Below are 16448 nucleotides of genomic sequence, written 5' to 3'. Positions count from 1 at the left end.
CACTAACATGTAGCAATCCTGAGATTACAACCCTGGAGTTCCTGCCCTTTAACTTAGAACATAACTCCCTGACCTCCCTACGCAGAACAATATCCCTCGTCCTACCCATGTCATTGGTATCTGTATGGACAACAACCTCTGACTGTTCACCCTCCCACTTAAGAACGTTTAGGATTTAATCCAAATGTTACAAACCTTGGCACCCAGGAGGCAACATACTATCTAAGAATCATGTTCTCGGCCACAGAAACTCCTGTCCATTCCCAAAACTCAGGGGTCCCCAACCTTTTTTGCACCGCGGACCTGTTTAATATTAACAATATTTTTGTGGACCAGCAGACCCAGGGTTGGGCGGGGGGGTGGGGGGGGTGTTAATCACGACCGGAATATAGGTGGTAAGTCAGCTATAAGTCAATTATAAGTGGCTAATACACTCAATTTCATTTCTAAAGGGGTTTATCTAACAAATTTAACATTAAACACACAGCGCATATTTTCCTCACATGAATATAGTGATAAGTCAATTATAACAGTGGTCCCAAACCTCCGGGCCGCGAAGAATGCAGCACTGCAGCGGTAGCCAGGATGCACCCAGAACACACCCAGAACACACCCAGCACACATTTAAGAAAAAAGCCGAAATAAACAAGCTAATTGATTAGGTGCCACGTGGCACATAAATGCCAGCCCAGATCAGAAGCAACGCAATCAGCAATTGCCTCTGATCTGTGCTGACATTAACTTACGGGCGACACCTAACTAATTAGCTTGTTTATTTCAGCTTTTTTCTTAAAGATGTGCTGGGTGCGTTCTGGCTACCACTGTACCGCTACATTCTTCGCGGCCTGGAGGTTGGAAACTACTGAATTAGAAGTCTCTTATAAGTCAATAGCATCATAACATTTTAAGTAATGTTTGGATATTAAACACACAGCGCATATTTTCCTCTTATGAACATATGAAATCAATGCAACATACCAATATCGATGAATTAGTGGGAGCCCTGGGCTTGTTTTCCTTCAACAAGACGGTCCTATCGAGGGGTGATGGGAGACAGCGATACTCAAAGGGGGTTCAGTCTATTCCGCAATTTAGTTTTCGTTGCATTCATTGCAGAAAACGCTGCTTCGCAGCGATATGATGTTAGAAATGGAAGTAACATCCCCAGAGCTACCCATTCTTCCTTCACTTACCCGGCCCCATCCTGTTCTTTCTTCACTCACCCAGTCCCATCCTGTTCTTCCTTCACTCACCCAGTCCATCCATCCTGTTCTTTCTTCACTCACCCAGTCCATCCTGTTCTTTCTTCAATCACACAGTCCATCCTGTTCTTCATCAATCACCCAGTCCATCCTGTTCTTCCTTCACTCACCAACTTCGTCCTGTTCTTCCTTCAATCACCCAGTCCATCCTGTTCTTCCTTCACTCACCCAGTCCATCCTGTTCTTCCTTCACCTACCCAGTCCATCCTGTTCTTCATCAATCACCCAGTCCATCCTGTTCTTCCTTCACTCACCCAGTCCATCCTGTTCTTCCTTCACTCACCCAGTCCCATCCTGTTCTTCCTTCACCCACCCAGTCCATCCTGTTCTTTCTTCACTCACCCAGTCCATCCTGTTCTTCATCAATCACCCAGTCCATCCTGTTCTTCCTTCACTCACCCAGTCCATCCTGTTCTTCCTTCACTCACCCAGTCCATCCTGTTCTTCCTTCACTCACCCAGTCCATCCTGTTCTTCCTTCACTCACCCAGTTCATCCTGTTCTTCCTTCACTCACCCAGTCCATCCTGTTCTTCCTTCACTCACCCAGTCCATCCTGTTCTTCCTTCACTCACCCAGTCCATCCTGTTCTTCCTTCACCCACCCAGTCCATCCTGTTCTTTCTTCACTCACCCAGTCCATCCTGTTCTTCATCAATCACCTAGTCCATCCTGTTCTTCCTTCACTCACCCAGTCCATCCTGTTCTTCCTTCACTCACCCAGTCCATCCTGTTCTTCATCAATCACCCAGTCCATCCTGTTCTTCCTTCACTCACCCAGTCCATCCTGTTCTTCCTTCACTTACCCAGTCCATCCTGTTCTTCATCAATCACCCAGTCCATCCTGTTCTTCCTTCACTCACCCAGTCCATCCTGTTCTTCCTTCACTCACCCGGTCCATCCTGTTCTTCCTTCACTCACCCAGTCCCATCCTGTTCTTTCTTCACTCACCCAGTCCATCCTGTTCTTCCTTCACTCACCCAGTCCATCCTGTTCTTCCTTCACTCACCCGGTCCCATCCTGTTCTTCCTTCACCCACCCAGTCCATCCTGTTCTTTCTTCACTCACCCAGTCCATCCTGTTCTTCATCAATCACCTAGTCCATCCTGTTCTTCCTTCACTCACCCAGTCCATCCTGTTCTTCCTTCACTCACCCAGTCCATCCTGTTCTTCATCAATCACCCAGTCCATCCTGTTCTTCCTTCACTCACCCAGTCCATCCTGTTCTTCCTTCACTCGCCCAGTCCATCCTGTTCTTTCTTCACTCACCCAGTCCATCCTGTTCTTCCTTCACTCACCAACTTCGTCCTGTTCTTCCTTCAATCACCCAGTCCATCCTGTTCTTCCTTCACTCACCCAGTCCATCCTGTTTCCTTCACTTACCCAGTCCATCCTGTTCTTCATCAATCACCCAGTCCATCCTGTTCTTCATCAATCACCCAGTCCATCCTGTTCTTCCTTCACTCACCCAGTCCATCATGTTCTTCCTGCACTCAGCCAGTCCATCCTTTCTTCATCAATCACTCAGTCCATCCTGTTTTCCTTCACTCACCCAGTTCATCCTGTTCTTCCTTCACTCACCCAGTCCATCCTGTTCTTCCTTCACCTACCCAGTCCATCCTGTTCTTCATCAATCACCCAGTCCATCCTGTTCTTCCTTCACTCACCCAGTCCATCCTGTTCTTCCTTCACTCACCCGGTCCCATCCTGTTCTTCCTTCACCCACCCAGTCCATCCTGTTCTTTCTTCACTCACCCAGTCCATCCTGTTCTTCATCAATCACCTAGTCCATCCTGTTCTTCCTTCACTCACCCAGTCCATCCTGTTCTTCCTTCACTCACCCAGTCCATCCTGTTCTTCATCAATCACCCAGTCCATCCTGTTCTTCCTTCACTCACCCAGTCCATCCTGTTCTTCCTTCACTACCCAGTCCTGTTCTTTCATCACCCAGTCCATCCTGTTCTTCCTTCACTCGCCCAGTCCATCCTGTTCTTTCTTCACTCACCCAGTCCATCCTGTTCTTCCTTCACTCACCAACTTCGTCCTGTTCTTCCTTCATCAATCACCCAGTCCATCCTGTTCTTCCTTCACTCACCCAGTCCATCCTGTTCTTCTTCTTCACTCACCCAGTCCATCCTGTTCTTCCTTCACTCAATCACCCAGTCCATCCTGTTCTTCACTTCACTCACCCAGTCCATCCTGTTCTTCCTTCACTCACCCAGTCCATCCTGTTCTTCCTTCACTCTACCCAGTCCATCCTGTTCTTCCTTCATCATTCACCCAGTCCATCCTGTTCTTCCTTCACTCACCCAGTCCATCCTGTTCTTCCTTCACTCACCCAGTCCATCCTGTTCTTTCTTCACTCACCCAGTCCATCCTGTTCTTCCTTCACTCACCAACTTCGTCCTGTTCTTCCTTCAATCACCCAGTCCATCCTGTTCTTCCTTCACTCACCCAGTCCATCCTGTTCTTCCTTCACTCACCCAGTCCATCCTGTTCTTCCTTCACTCACCAGTCACCCAGTCCATCCTGTTCTTCCATCACCCAGTCACTCACCCAGTCCATCCCAGTCCATCTGTTCTTCCTTCACTCACCCAGTCCATCCTGTTCTTCCTCACCAGTCCACCCAGTCCATCCTGTTCTTCCTTCACTCACCCAGTCCATCCTGTTCTTCCTTCACTCACCCAGTCCATCCTGTTCTTCCTTCACTCACCCAGTCCATCCTGTTCTTCCTTCACTCACCCAGTCCATCCTGTTCTTCATCAATCACCCAGTCCATCCTGTTCTTCCTTCACTCACCCAGTCCATCCTGTTCTTCCTTCACTCACCCAGTCCATCCTGTTCTTCCTTCACCCACCCAGTCCATCCTGTTCTTCCTTCACTCACCCAGTCCATCCTGTTCTTCCTTCACTCACCCGGTCCCATCCTGTTCTTCCTTCACCACTCACCCAGTCCATCCTGTTCTTCCTTCACTCACCCAGTCCATCCTGTTCTTCCTTCACTCAATCACCTAGTCCATCCTGTTCTTCCTTCACTCACCCAGTCCATCCTGTTCTTCCTTCACTCACCCAGTCCATCCTGTTCTTCATCAATCACCCAGTCCATCCTGTTCTTCCTTCACTCACCCAGTCCATCCTGTTCTTCCTTCACTCACCCAGTCCATCCTGTTCTTCCTTCACTCACCCAGTCCATCCTGTTCTTCCTTCACTCACCCAGTCCATCCTGTTCTTCCTTCACTCACCCGGTCCATCCTGTTCTTCCTTCACTCACCCAGTCCCATCCTGTTCTTTCTTCACTTACCCAGTCCGTCCTATTCTTCCTTCACTCACCAACTCCATCCTGTTCTTCCTTCAATCACCCGGTCCCATCCTGTTCTTCATCAATCACCCAGTCCATCCTGTTCTTCCTTCACTCACCCAGTCCATCCTGTTCTTCCTTCACTCACCCGGTCCATCCTGTTCTTCCTTCACTCACCCAGTCCCATCCTGTTCTTTCTTCACTTACCCAGTCCGTCCTATTCTTCCTTCACTCACCAACTCCATCCTGTTCTTCCTTCAATCACCCGGTCCCATCCTGTTCTTCCTTAAATCACCCAGTCCATCCTGTTCTTCCTTCACTCACCCAGTCCATCCTGTTCTTCCTTCACTCACCCAGTCCATCCTGTTCTTCCTTCACTCAACCAGTCCATCCTGTTCTTCCCTCACTCACCAACTCCGTCCTGTTCTTCCTTCAATCACCCAGTCCCATCCTGTTCTTCCTTCACCCACCCAGTCCATCCTGTTCTTCCTTCACTCACCCAGTCCATCCTGTTCTTCCTTCACTCACCCCAGTCGTCACCACCCGTTTCTTTGCTCTCCTCCACTTGCCCATCACCTACACACCTACCACACATTAACTCCCCTCCTTCGTTGTTCGCAACTGCCTTCCAGTCCTCCCTTACTCCATTCCATGCTCTATGTTCCCCTTCTGTAAGATTCTATTGTCTTCAACCCTTTGTCACCTCCACCTGTCACCTCTCAGCTTTGGTCACTATTTCCACTCCCACATCCCCATCTCTCTGCCACCCCGCCCTCACCTAGATTCACCTACCACTTGCTAGCTTTTGCTTTACTCTTTTCCTTCAGCTTTTTACACTGGATCTTTCAATCCAGATGAAGGTCTTGACTGGAAATGTTGACTGGCCGTTTTCCTCCATAGATACCTTCTGATCTGATGAGTCCATTCAGCATCTTCTCTATTGCCCAAGTTACAGTCTGCTGCTTTCTTTTCAAACAAAACTAATGAGCCTTGTTTAATTGAAAAAGTACAAGATAATGCAGATGTTAGCTAATAAATTCATATGATTATGGAATAAACATTTTCCAAATCTCCCACACTGTGATTTATTTGTGGAAATGACTTTTAGCAAAAATATTGTTGAGTTAACTGGATAAGTATCACTTAAAGTGTGAGATATGCTGGAGAACTGTCTAAAACAACTGGCATTTGGCCATTTAGAACATAAAACCTAGAACTCAGGAAGATACAGCACATTCCTGGCCCTTCGGCCCACAATTTATACTAAATAACATCCCAGATATGTGTGCACAGAATGATTTAGTATCTTGCTGACGTTGAGAAGCCAATGTTATCAGTTTACTCTGCCATTGGAATGCACATGGATGTCAAGAAGAGAGCCTAGGTGTGCGATATGCAATTGTCTTTTGTACCCTGTACTGACTCAGACCCTCATGCAGATTCTGAAACTCCATTTAAATGCAGATTTGGTGATAATTTTCATTAATTATATTGCTTTAACATTTGAAATTGTTTCTAGTATTTTGATTATTTTGATTATTTATATTTTTATTAAATAATTTCCTGTATGTTGAAAAGTTTTTAATATTAGAGCGGTATCAAAGCCGTTGAAATGAGAGCCACTGCTTGACCAGCTCCACACACTGGAGCTTTGCTGGTTGTCAACACTGTTCCCTGGCCAGGTGTGTATATTTCACAGGCTGAGTCTCACATCTGGACTCAGACCTGTGAGATGCCAGGGTGATCGGCTCCAGAAATCTCATGCAAGCAAATGTAGGCCTGAGGTGACAGCGGATGGGATTGAAAGATAACTCAATTTGACCCATCGTGCCAAATCTAATGAATTGACAACATTTTAGCATGAAGGACATTAAAGAACTTTAATTTGCATCATATTTTATGAATAGCAGTTGATCACTTTTCTCTATAATCTATATATGCCACTATAATTTTGTTCCTCATAATATAATCAATTTATTTCCTACATTTCTTAAATAATGCCTGTTGGTGCAATTTTTTCAGATATCAAGTCAACTTCATTGGTGCCTGTTGCAGCATTCTAGGATAAGAGGCAAATATTAGTGTCGTCACGAAGAAAGCATGACAGCGCCTCTACTTTCTTCGAAGTTTGCGAAGATTCGGCATGCCATCTAAATGTGAGGTGGAGAGTATATTGACTGGTTGCACCATCGCCTGGTATGGAAACAACTATGCCCTTGAACGGAAAAGCTAACAAAAGGTAATGGATATGGCCCAGTCCATTGAAGGTAATCCCTCCCCACCATTGAGCACATTACATGGAGTAATGTCACAGGAAAGCAGCATCCATCATCAAGGAACTCCACCATCCAGGCCATGCTGTCTTCTTGCTGCTGTCTTCAAAAAGAAAGTACAGGAGCTTTAGGACATGCACCGCCAAGTTTAGGAACAGTTTTTACCCTTCAACCATCAGGGTCTTGAACCAGAGAGGATAAACACTCCACCCACCACTGAACTATTCCCACTGAACTGGACTCACTTTCAATGACTCTTCATCTCATGTTCTCCATATTTATTGCTTATTTATTTATTGCTATTACTTTTTTTTTCTTTCTTTTTGTATTTGCCCAGTCTGTTGTCTTTTGCACACAGGCTGTTTGTCCATCATGTTGGGTGTTGTGTGATGGCTTTCATTAACTCTATTGTGTTTCTTGTATCTAACATGATTACTCACTGGAAAATGAAACTGGGGTAGTATATCACAAACAAGAGAAAACCTGCAGATGCTGGAGATCCAAGCAACACACACAAAATACTGGAGGAACTCAACAGGACTGACAGCATCTATGGAAAAAAGTACAGTCGATGTTTGGCAGGACTGGCTGTGGTAGCAGGTCTGGGTAAGCACATGGTCAAAGAGTTGGAGAGCAGCAGGGATCACAGCAGAGGAGCAGTGAGAGAGAGTTTCATTGAACGCCTGTTGGAGAGAAGATTTAAACTTCTTCAGGGTAGGCATCCCTTGAAGAGACTGCACAGCGTAGTAATCAAACCACAAACGAGCGAAAATCTGCAGATGCTGGAAATCCGAGCAGCACACCCAAAGTTCTGGAGGAATTCAGCAGGCCTGGACCCTTTGGCAGGACTGTACAGTTGATGTTTCGGCCCAAAGCGTCAACTGTACTTTTTTCCCTTGATGCTGCCTGGCCTGCTGAGTTCCTCCAACATGTTGTGTGCATTGCTAGGGTTGTATATGGTAACATATATCTAATTCAATAAACTACTTTGGACTTTGAAATTTGAACAGAAATGCTGTTGGCTGCAAGTATGATCAGCTTGCCTACAGGAAGTTTAAGGGAAAATATTGCTAAAATATGTTTGCTTACGTAACCCTAGGTTCAGCTAGCAGATTAATCTAGGGGAAGACAACACGCGACCCGGCCAAACTTGTTGGGGTGGATGCTGCATGATGTGTTCCCTGTTATAAGTCAGTACCACAAAATAACAAACAGGACACAATATGCAATTAAATGATTAAGCTTTATAATTCTTAATTTGACTATATGGTTAGTAAAGAAAAAAAAAAGGAAAAGAGCCCATTCTCATGAAACAGTCTAATGTGCAACGTTGGAGCTCACAGTTCCGTCCATTCGTTCCTTCGATCCTTGGTCCCACGCTCTAAGTCCATGCCGTCTGGCGGTCTACAATCTCTCTCCATTCACATCATCTCTCGCTGACCAAAGACCACAAATCCCTTCTCTCAGACCCACAGGAAAGAAACAACATGCCTCTCATTGGATGGCATGCATTGCAAAGCACTGTTATCTCTAGTCAGGGAAACAATTACATTAGCAGTGAAACCTTACAGCGCATTACGCTCTCCCCCCACCAAATTTAGTCATGTCCTCATGACGTTGAGATAATTTGCCAACCTTTCCTGCAAAATACAAAGTCCAACCCAGGTGTAAAAGGCAGTGACATAGCTCCCCAAAATGGTAGGGCTATTGACAGGAAATCCATACACATCAGGTCCAGGGGCCCTGCACTCTGGAAGTTCGACAAGGGAGCTGCCCACGTAAGCAGTGTCTTCTGCCGTATGCTTTGAATGCATAATTTGCAGTATTCTTCGATATTTGACTTCATCTGGGGCCAGTAAAACCAGTCTCTGAGCAATCCATAGGTCTTTTCAACCCCCAGATGTCCAGAATCATCATGAAGTGACTTCAACACAATCCTCCGATACTTACTCGGGCAGAAGCAGCTGGCAACGCCGAGTTCGGTCCGGGGATGACGTGACCCGATTTGGATCTGGTTCTTCAACTCCAACCGAGGCCATTCTCTCAGTAATGCAGGCACTGCTGCGTATTTCATCTTCTCTGCCTGAGCCATGTCTCCCTTTTTGACCACTGACCAAATAGTGCCAATGCCCAGGTTAGCTTGCTGAGAAGCTGCTACTTTTTCAGAAATCAATTTTGGCAGCTGATTTGTCTTCAGAGCAGTCAGGTTACAGTGAATTTGAGGACTGGTGTCATCAGAAGCTCCCAATTGATCCACCTTTTCCTTTGCCCTCATGGTGATGGCAAACTGACACATGACCTTCACCTCCAGGGCAGGAACGCTCTCCCACTCCTCATCCCTGTCCAGCCCCTCATGCGCCTGTCGGGACAAAGCATCAGCATCAATGTTCCTGCTTCCCGGCCGGTACTTCAGGCTGAAATCATAGGCAGACAATGCCGCCAACCGCTAACGGTCTGTGGCATCCAATTTTGCCGAGGTCAGAATATAAGTTTGAGAGTTGTTGTCCATTCTCACCTCAAACTTGGCCCCGTAGGGGTATTCACTCAGCTTATTCAACACCACCAATTTCAACGCCAAAAATTCCAACTTGTGCGCGAGATTGCTTTTCTCGGAAGGCAACAGACTCCGGCTGACAAACACAGCAGGTCTCAACCTGATGCCCTCATCCTGATACAGGATGCCCCCTAAGCCCTCTCGGCTGGCAACTGTGTGCAGTACATACAGCAACTGAGGGTCCGCAAAAGCCAGCACTGGCACTTGAGTCAACAGCTCCTTCAGCGACTGAAAGGCCTCCTCACATTTTGCATCCCACCTTGGTCCAAAGGGTTCTGATGGGCTAAGATACTGTCCACCCTCCTGTCCTTTGCGCACCCTCTCTTTCTTCCCCAAGGGAGGGTAACCGCACAGAAGCCGATTCAACGGGTGATTCACTTTCGTGTACCCTTTCATGAACCTCTCATGGTAACCACAGAACCTGAGGAGCAAGTGCAGAGCACTCACAGTCTGGGGCCTTGGCCAGTTGGTCACCACCTCTACCTTAGCCGGATCTGTAGCCACTCCATCTGTTAGAATATGTGCCCACATAGCAAGAAAACATTTTGCAGTACTGGCACTTGTCCAAGGAAAGTTTTAGCGCTTCAGCTTTCAGGCGGCCCAGCACCTTCAGCAGCTTTGTTTTGTGTTCTTTTAAGATGGATCCAAATACTATGAGGTCATCCAGATATACCAATACCTCAAGCAAGTTCATATCCTTAACCGTCTTCTCCATGACCTGCTGGAAGGTTGCTGGGGCTCTCAGTATGCCCTGGGGCATCCTTTTGAACTGGAAAAATCCCAGGACATATATAAATGCTGTCGACCTCACTCATGGGGATCTGGTAATATCCAGTCCTCAAGTCCAGCATACTGAACCACTTCGCACCACTCAGACAGGCCAGCGCGTCTTCGCTCTTTAGGACCGTATACTGGTCAGGGATGGCGCGCCTGCTCAGAGTCCTATAGTTCACACACCTCCGTACCTTCCCCTTCTTAGTCCTGGTCACTATTGTTGGGGACGCTTAGGGGCTTCGGGACTTGGTTATGATCCCAGTTTCCTTCAACCGGCACAAATGCTGCCAAACGTCTTTTATCTCTGTAGAGGCCAGTCGCCACGACCTTTTTCCAAATGGGGTATCCTCAGTCACCCGGATAGTGTGACACATGCTCTTGGAGCAACCCCCATCAAATTCATCAGTGGAAAAATCACCTTCCAGTTTCAACATCTTCTCTACCAACCTTCCCTTCCAACCTGTAGGAGCTGGGGAGCCCCTGAAGTTAAATGACTCAGTGGTCAACTTTTCCCCTTTTTCCCAATAGTTTCTCCCCGGCTTGTCTCACAGGGACACTAGGCATTACCGTCTCGGGGAACAGATGCACCAGGGGCATCCCCCACTTGAAAGTGACCTCCCTCTTTGTAGTGTTCCTGACAATCACTACCATCCTGATCCTGCGCATCTGCACAACTGGGGCTTCTGCAATTCGGGTCTCACCAGTACCCCAGCAGGAATTCTCGACTCCCCTTCGTGGTCTTCCAGAGCGTCCAAAAAGAGGGCCTCACCCTCAGGCACTCTGGGAAATTTGGGGGTCCCCATCACTCTCACTACTTCCCCGGGCCTTACTACCATTGGCTTTGACTGGGTGAACCACACAGTCCCTCGTCTACATTCGGTATCTGGCCCAATGCTGCCACATGCTTCCTCAAAAGCAACTCAAAACACTGGGTGCACGGACAATGTTCCCAGAAAGCTCCCACCAGCCTTCTCCTTGTAGGCCCCATGAGCCTCCTCACAAAAGGGGTGTTGGTTCCCACCAGAATTGAAATGCCGCTCTTCTCAACAGGGTCCGGACAAACCAGCACCAATGTATCAAGGACCTCAGACACTCCCACATCGGCCTCCGACAACTCCAACTTCACTGACAAATAACCATTGTACAAATAATCACTAGCACTAAGACCCCAGATCTCCACGTGATCTGCGACCCAGTGTTGAGAAAGGCTTTAGCATAAATAGCCTCTATCCGTGGCAACACGCTGGAGCATAGTCCCGCTAAGCCTTCAGGAATAGGGTCTTTCATTTTCGGGGATTCCTTCGTATATTGCTGGGAACATTTTCCCCAGAGACACCAGGCAGTTCCCTCATTGGGTCTCTTCTAAGTTTTCCCAGTGACTCTCTCTGCTTAAGTACCCGGGGGCTCACTCTCCTTCTCATGTGATACTGGCTGCTAGCAGCCCTCTGCATTATTCGTCCCCTTAGGGAATCCATTCCCCCCCATCAGCTCCATCATATGGGGAGCGCCCACTCATTGATAACAGCTGAGACATCTCGTTTCTCAACTCTGCCAGAATGTCCTCCACCACTCCCCAAGGCAGGCTACTGTGGTCACTTCACCACAAGGGACAGCTACCGAGGACTGTACACTGCTGACGGAGCCCTCCCGCGCCTCCGTCGTGTTCTCCTCCTCCCGTACCTCTCTGATCAGCTCAACAAAAGAGGGAGGGGGTTGCATCCTACAAGACTGTCGGAGTCCCCAAGCAATCAGGTCCTGGGACTGGGCGCCCTTGGCTATCTGGTCCATTCTTAACTGACCCACCTCAGCCGCCTGAGTGACCCCCTCTGTGCCGCAAGCAATTTAGTTGGCTCTCTAGCCAAAAAATGTGAGCAGAAAGCTTCTCCCCACTTCTCCTGATGCATGTTCTTGAGCTCCATTGAGCTTCCTGTCGAGCCAAAAGCATTGTCCGATGCTTGCATGTAATTGACAGCTGTCGCTACGGGATACTGCAACCTGATGGCTCTCACAACGACAGCAGCTCACCCACACAAACTCTCAAACAATCTCTGTCGCTTTACGTTATCAGAACACCGCCACTCATCTAACAACTGAGAGATCTTCTCCGCCCGTTCTGATTATGATTATAATAATGGACACATGAACATGGCCTCACTTTTTAAAATGTTACCTCTGTTTTTGCAGAATTTTAATTTATTTAAGTATATATACTGTATGTATATTACTCTAATTGATTGTACAGGTGCTGCTAAGTTAACAAATTTTACTACACATGTCGGTGATGATAAACCTGATTCTGATGTGATTTCTTCAAACAATCCTGATTGAGGTCCCTGACAATGATTTGAAAGGCGTGGTGATAAGTTGATGGTGGCACTCAGTACCTTGAATGTCTGCTTATCATTGGCCTTTGGCAGTACGTAAACTGTGGTCAGGACCAGGAGGAGAACTCTCTTGGGAAGTAGAACAGTTAGCACTTAATCAGTAGATGTTCCTGGTCAGGGGGACAAGAGTGCGATAAGACCACTGCATCCAAGCATCACAAAGAGTTTATCATGAAACATAGATTCACATCTTTTTTGCCTTCTCCTAATCTGCTATCTGGTCCATTCGGTGTATCAGGAGGCACTCGGGTCTTAGTAATGTATCCGGCATGTCTGGAGTGAGCTATATCTCCATGAAGCACAGAATGCTGCAAATTCTCATTTTCCTCCGATACAGCAATCTTGCCCTTGGGTACTCAGGCTTGTTCTCCAGCAACTGTACATTTGCTAACAAGATACTGTGTAGAGGAACTTTCAGTTCCCCAGCGTTTCAGTCTGGCTCGGAGTTCTCCCCTCCTCCCTCTTTCTCAGCTGTGGTGATGCACCTCCGTCCATTTGTAGGTGCTGCACCAGCGTGCTTGAGAGTTGAGTCAGCTGAACCCTTCAGAAGATCGTGAGATCACCCATTAATTAGGACAGTTTAAAATTCATTACCTAAAGGGAAATTACATCCACTGCAGAGTGCCGTGAGAATAACTCCGAAGAAGTCTTTTGTTGGGCAGAAAGAACTACAGTCTACAAATCAATGAATCAAGGACAGTGGAATCAGACAGACCAATTGTCTTTGCTGTTGTCATGAGGCAGAAGAAAATGGCTCTGCGTTCTCTGTTTTGTGAACTGAAGTTGCATGGCTTGATTAGTGTTTTAAAGTAGACACAATAATAGTCCAGGTAATCTGCTGGACTAGAGATAATTTCCAAATAAGAAGTTATTTGTAAGGTGTTCTTTGATATAATATAATATGCAGATTTGTTAATGTCAGGGTCTCTAGCTGCCCTGAGTGATTCGAGCTGATTACTGATTTAGAACAAAGAGCCATAAGTTACCAGTTGTCACTTGTGAAAGGTAGGGCAATAAATGGATGCTGGCTTGGATCAGAGCCAATAAGGAAGTGTTAAATGCCGGTCGTGCATGCAGCCTGTTACAGTTGCTGACTATGACTATTAAAGGTAAGTAGGATGATCTGTAGTCAATAACATTGAAATACGACATTTGAATTGGTGGGGAGTGAAATTAAAAGCAGACACTTGGATGCTCCCTAGAGATCCACCATCACCGATATGGAGTGCCCACAGACACGTGGGGATTCAGCACAGGACCACGAGAAATACATGGCCTGCAGTGACTTCTTTTTTACTGGTATTACCTTTAATATTCTTTGAGACAATAAAGGTTCTTGCTGGTAATTACAGATTCTCTTTGATACTAAGGGGGTAGATCTCTGTAACAATTCTTAGAAGTTTCATAAGCTGCCTGTAACATGTCACTGTATTTCACCAGTGTCATCTTGCTTGATGCCCAAGATGGTGTCCCAGTACGGAACACTAATAGTCACAGAGCTCCAGCCAAAATAAGTCTCATCAGCCATACCATTTGTCTTCTATGATCAAGCCAATTCTGAACCCAAATACCCAATTCACCATGGATCCAATGCCACTACAATCTTCTGGATGTGCCTGCCATGAAGGACCTCGTCAAAACCCTTACTAAAAGACTTCATCAATCATCTTTGCCACTTACTCAAAAAAACTCAGTCAAGTTTTTAAATCATGACTTTTCCCACGCAGAATCATGTTGACTTTCCAATCACTTCTAAATCCTATTACTAAGAATCCTTTCCAGCAACTTCCCTAATGAGTCACGATGCTGTATGTTCCCAGCAGCAATGGTGTACAAAGGCTGTAGAAAATCTAGTCAAGAAGAAAAGAAATGCTTACGAAAGGTTCAATACTTTTTGGGAACAGGCGGAAGGAGAAGACGGCAGCGCGACACAGTGCACGCGGCCTCTCCGGTGAAATGATATCGTACTTGTTAAATAGGGGCCGTGCACAATTCTGATTTGATGGAGATTGACGTGAGAAGCACGGAGGAACATCTGGAAAACTTCTGAAATACCCAGTTTGCTGCCGCTGCTACTGTGCGATCGAGAATCTCCGGAGAGTAGGCCCCAAATCCTCAGCTTTGCCTGTTGCTGACAGCCGGGGATGGGGTCGAAGCACTCGGCAGAGATGGTGCTCGGTGCTCGATCTTGGAGGGCTGGTCGGAGGCTCGAAGTTTTCGGACGACTCAGAGTCAGACCGGGGTGCTTCCAGGATTCTGCATCGGTAAGTTTGCAGCGCTGGAAGCTCATGGCAGGGAGAGTTTTCTTCCTTCTCCTGTCTGTGTGAGATGATGGGACTTTTGAGAGACTTTGAACTTTTTTTTACCATGCCGATGGCCTGTTCTTCATCAAGTTACGGTATTGCTTGCACTGTTGTAACTATGTGTTATAGTTATGTGGTTTTTGTCTGTTTTTCAGTCTTGGTCTGTCTTGTGTTTCTGTGATATCACACCGGAGGAACATTGTATCATTTCTTAATGCATACATTACTAAATGACAATAAAAGAGGACCACGTGTCCTCATAATCTAATCTAAAAACTAGGTAATGACAGAGATCTACAAAACTATAAGGATAGCAGGAAGGAGCTTAAGAATGAAATTAAGAGGGCCAGAAGGGGCCATAAAAAGGCCTTGGTGAGCAGGATTAAGGAAAATCACAAGGCATTCTACAAGTATGTGAAGAGCAAGAGGATAAGAGGTGAGAGAATAGGACCAATCAAATGTGACAGTGGAAAGTGTATATGGAACCAGGGGAGATAGCGGAGATACTTAATGAATACTTTGATGACTTACAGTGGACTGAAAAGCTTGAGCATACAGACATTAAGAAAAAGGGTGTGCTGGAGATTTTGGAAAGCATTAAGTTGGATAAAAATCACGGGAACCAGACGAGATATATACCAGGCTTCTGTGGGAGGCAAGGGAGGAGATTGCTGATCTTCTGGCAATGATCTTTGCAACATCAATGGGGATAGGAGAGGTTCTGAAGGATTGGAGGGTGGCAGATGTTATTCCCTTATTCAAGAAAGGGAGTAGAGATAGGCAAGGGAAATTATAGGCCAGTGAGTCTTACTTCAGTGATTGGAAGGTTGATGGAGAAGATCCTGCGACGCAGGATTTATGAACATTTGGAGAAACATAATATGATCAGGAATAGTCAGCATGGCTTTGTCAAAGACAGGTCGTGTCTTATGAGCCCGATTGAATTTTTTGAGGATACGACTAAACACATTGATGAAGATAGAGCAGTAGAGGTAGTGTATATGGATTTCAGCAAGGCATTTGATAAGGTACCCTATGCTAGGCTTATTGAGAAAGTGAGGAGGTAGGGATCCAAGGAGACCTTGCTTTGTGGATCCAGAATTAGCTTGCCCACAGAAGGCAAAGAGTGGTTGTAGATGGGTCATATTCTGCATGGAAATCGGTGACTAGTGGTGTGCCTCAGGGGTCTGTTCTGGGACCCCTACTCTTTGAGATTTTTATAAATGACCTGGATGAAGAAGTGGAGGGATGGGTTAGTAAATTTGCTGATGACACAAAGGTTGGGGGTGTCGTGGATATTGTGGAGGGCTGTCAGAGGTTACAGCGGGACATTGATAAGATGCAAAACTGGGCTGAGAAGTGGCAGACAGAGTTCAACCCAGATAAATGTGAGGTGGTTCATTTTGGTAGGTCAAATATGATGACAGAATATAGTATTAAAGTAAAGACTCTTGGCAGTGTGGAGGATCGGAGGGATCTTGGAGTCCAAGTCCATAGGACACTCAAAGCTGCTGTGCAGGTTGACTGTGTGGTTAAGAAAGCATACAGTGCATCAACTGTGGGATTGAGTTTAAAAGCCGAGGGGTAATGTTACAGCTTTATAG

General features: G+C 46.4%; 1 long non-coding RNA gene across 1 annotated transcript in view; it reads left to right on the top strand.

Moving 5' to 3' along the window:
* The window catches only part of LOC134344794 (uncharacterized), a 96935-nt gene that overhangs the window by 6795 nt on the left and 73692 nt on the right, over positions 1 to 16448 (top strand). Inside the window, exon 2 of the long non-coding RNA XR_010017524.1 lies at positions 6579 to 6795. This is a non-coding gene — a long non-coding RNA (uncharacterized LOC134344794). The remainder of the gene's footprint in view (positions 1 to 6578; positions 6796 to 16448) is intronic.

The sequence above is a fragment of the Mobula hypostoma genome, chromosome 4 (genome assembly GCF_963921235.1).
Source record: "Mobula hypostoma chromosome 4, sMobHyp1.1, whole genome shotgun sequence".
Taxonomy (NCBI): Eukaryota; Metazoa; Chordata; class Chondrichthyes; order Myliobatiformes; family Myliobatidae; genus Mobula; species Mobula hypostoma.
The sequence above is the reverse complement of the archived record's forward strand: the minus strand, read 5'-3'. Positions and strand labels throughout refer to the sequence as shown.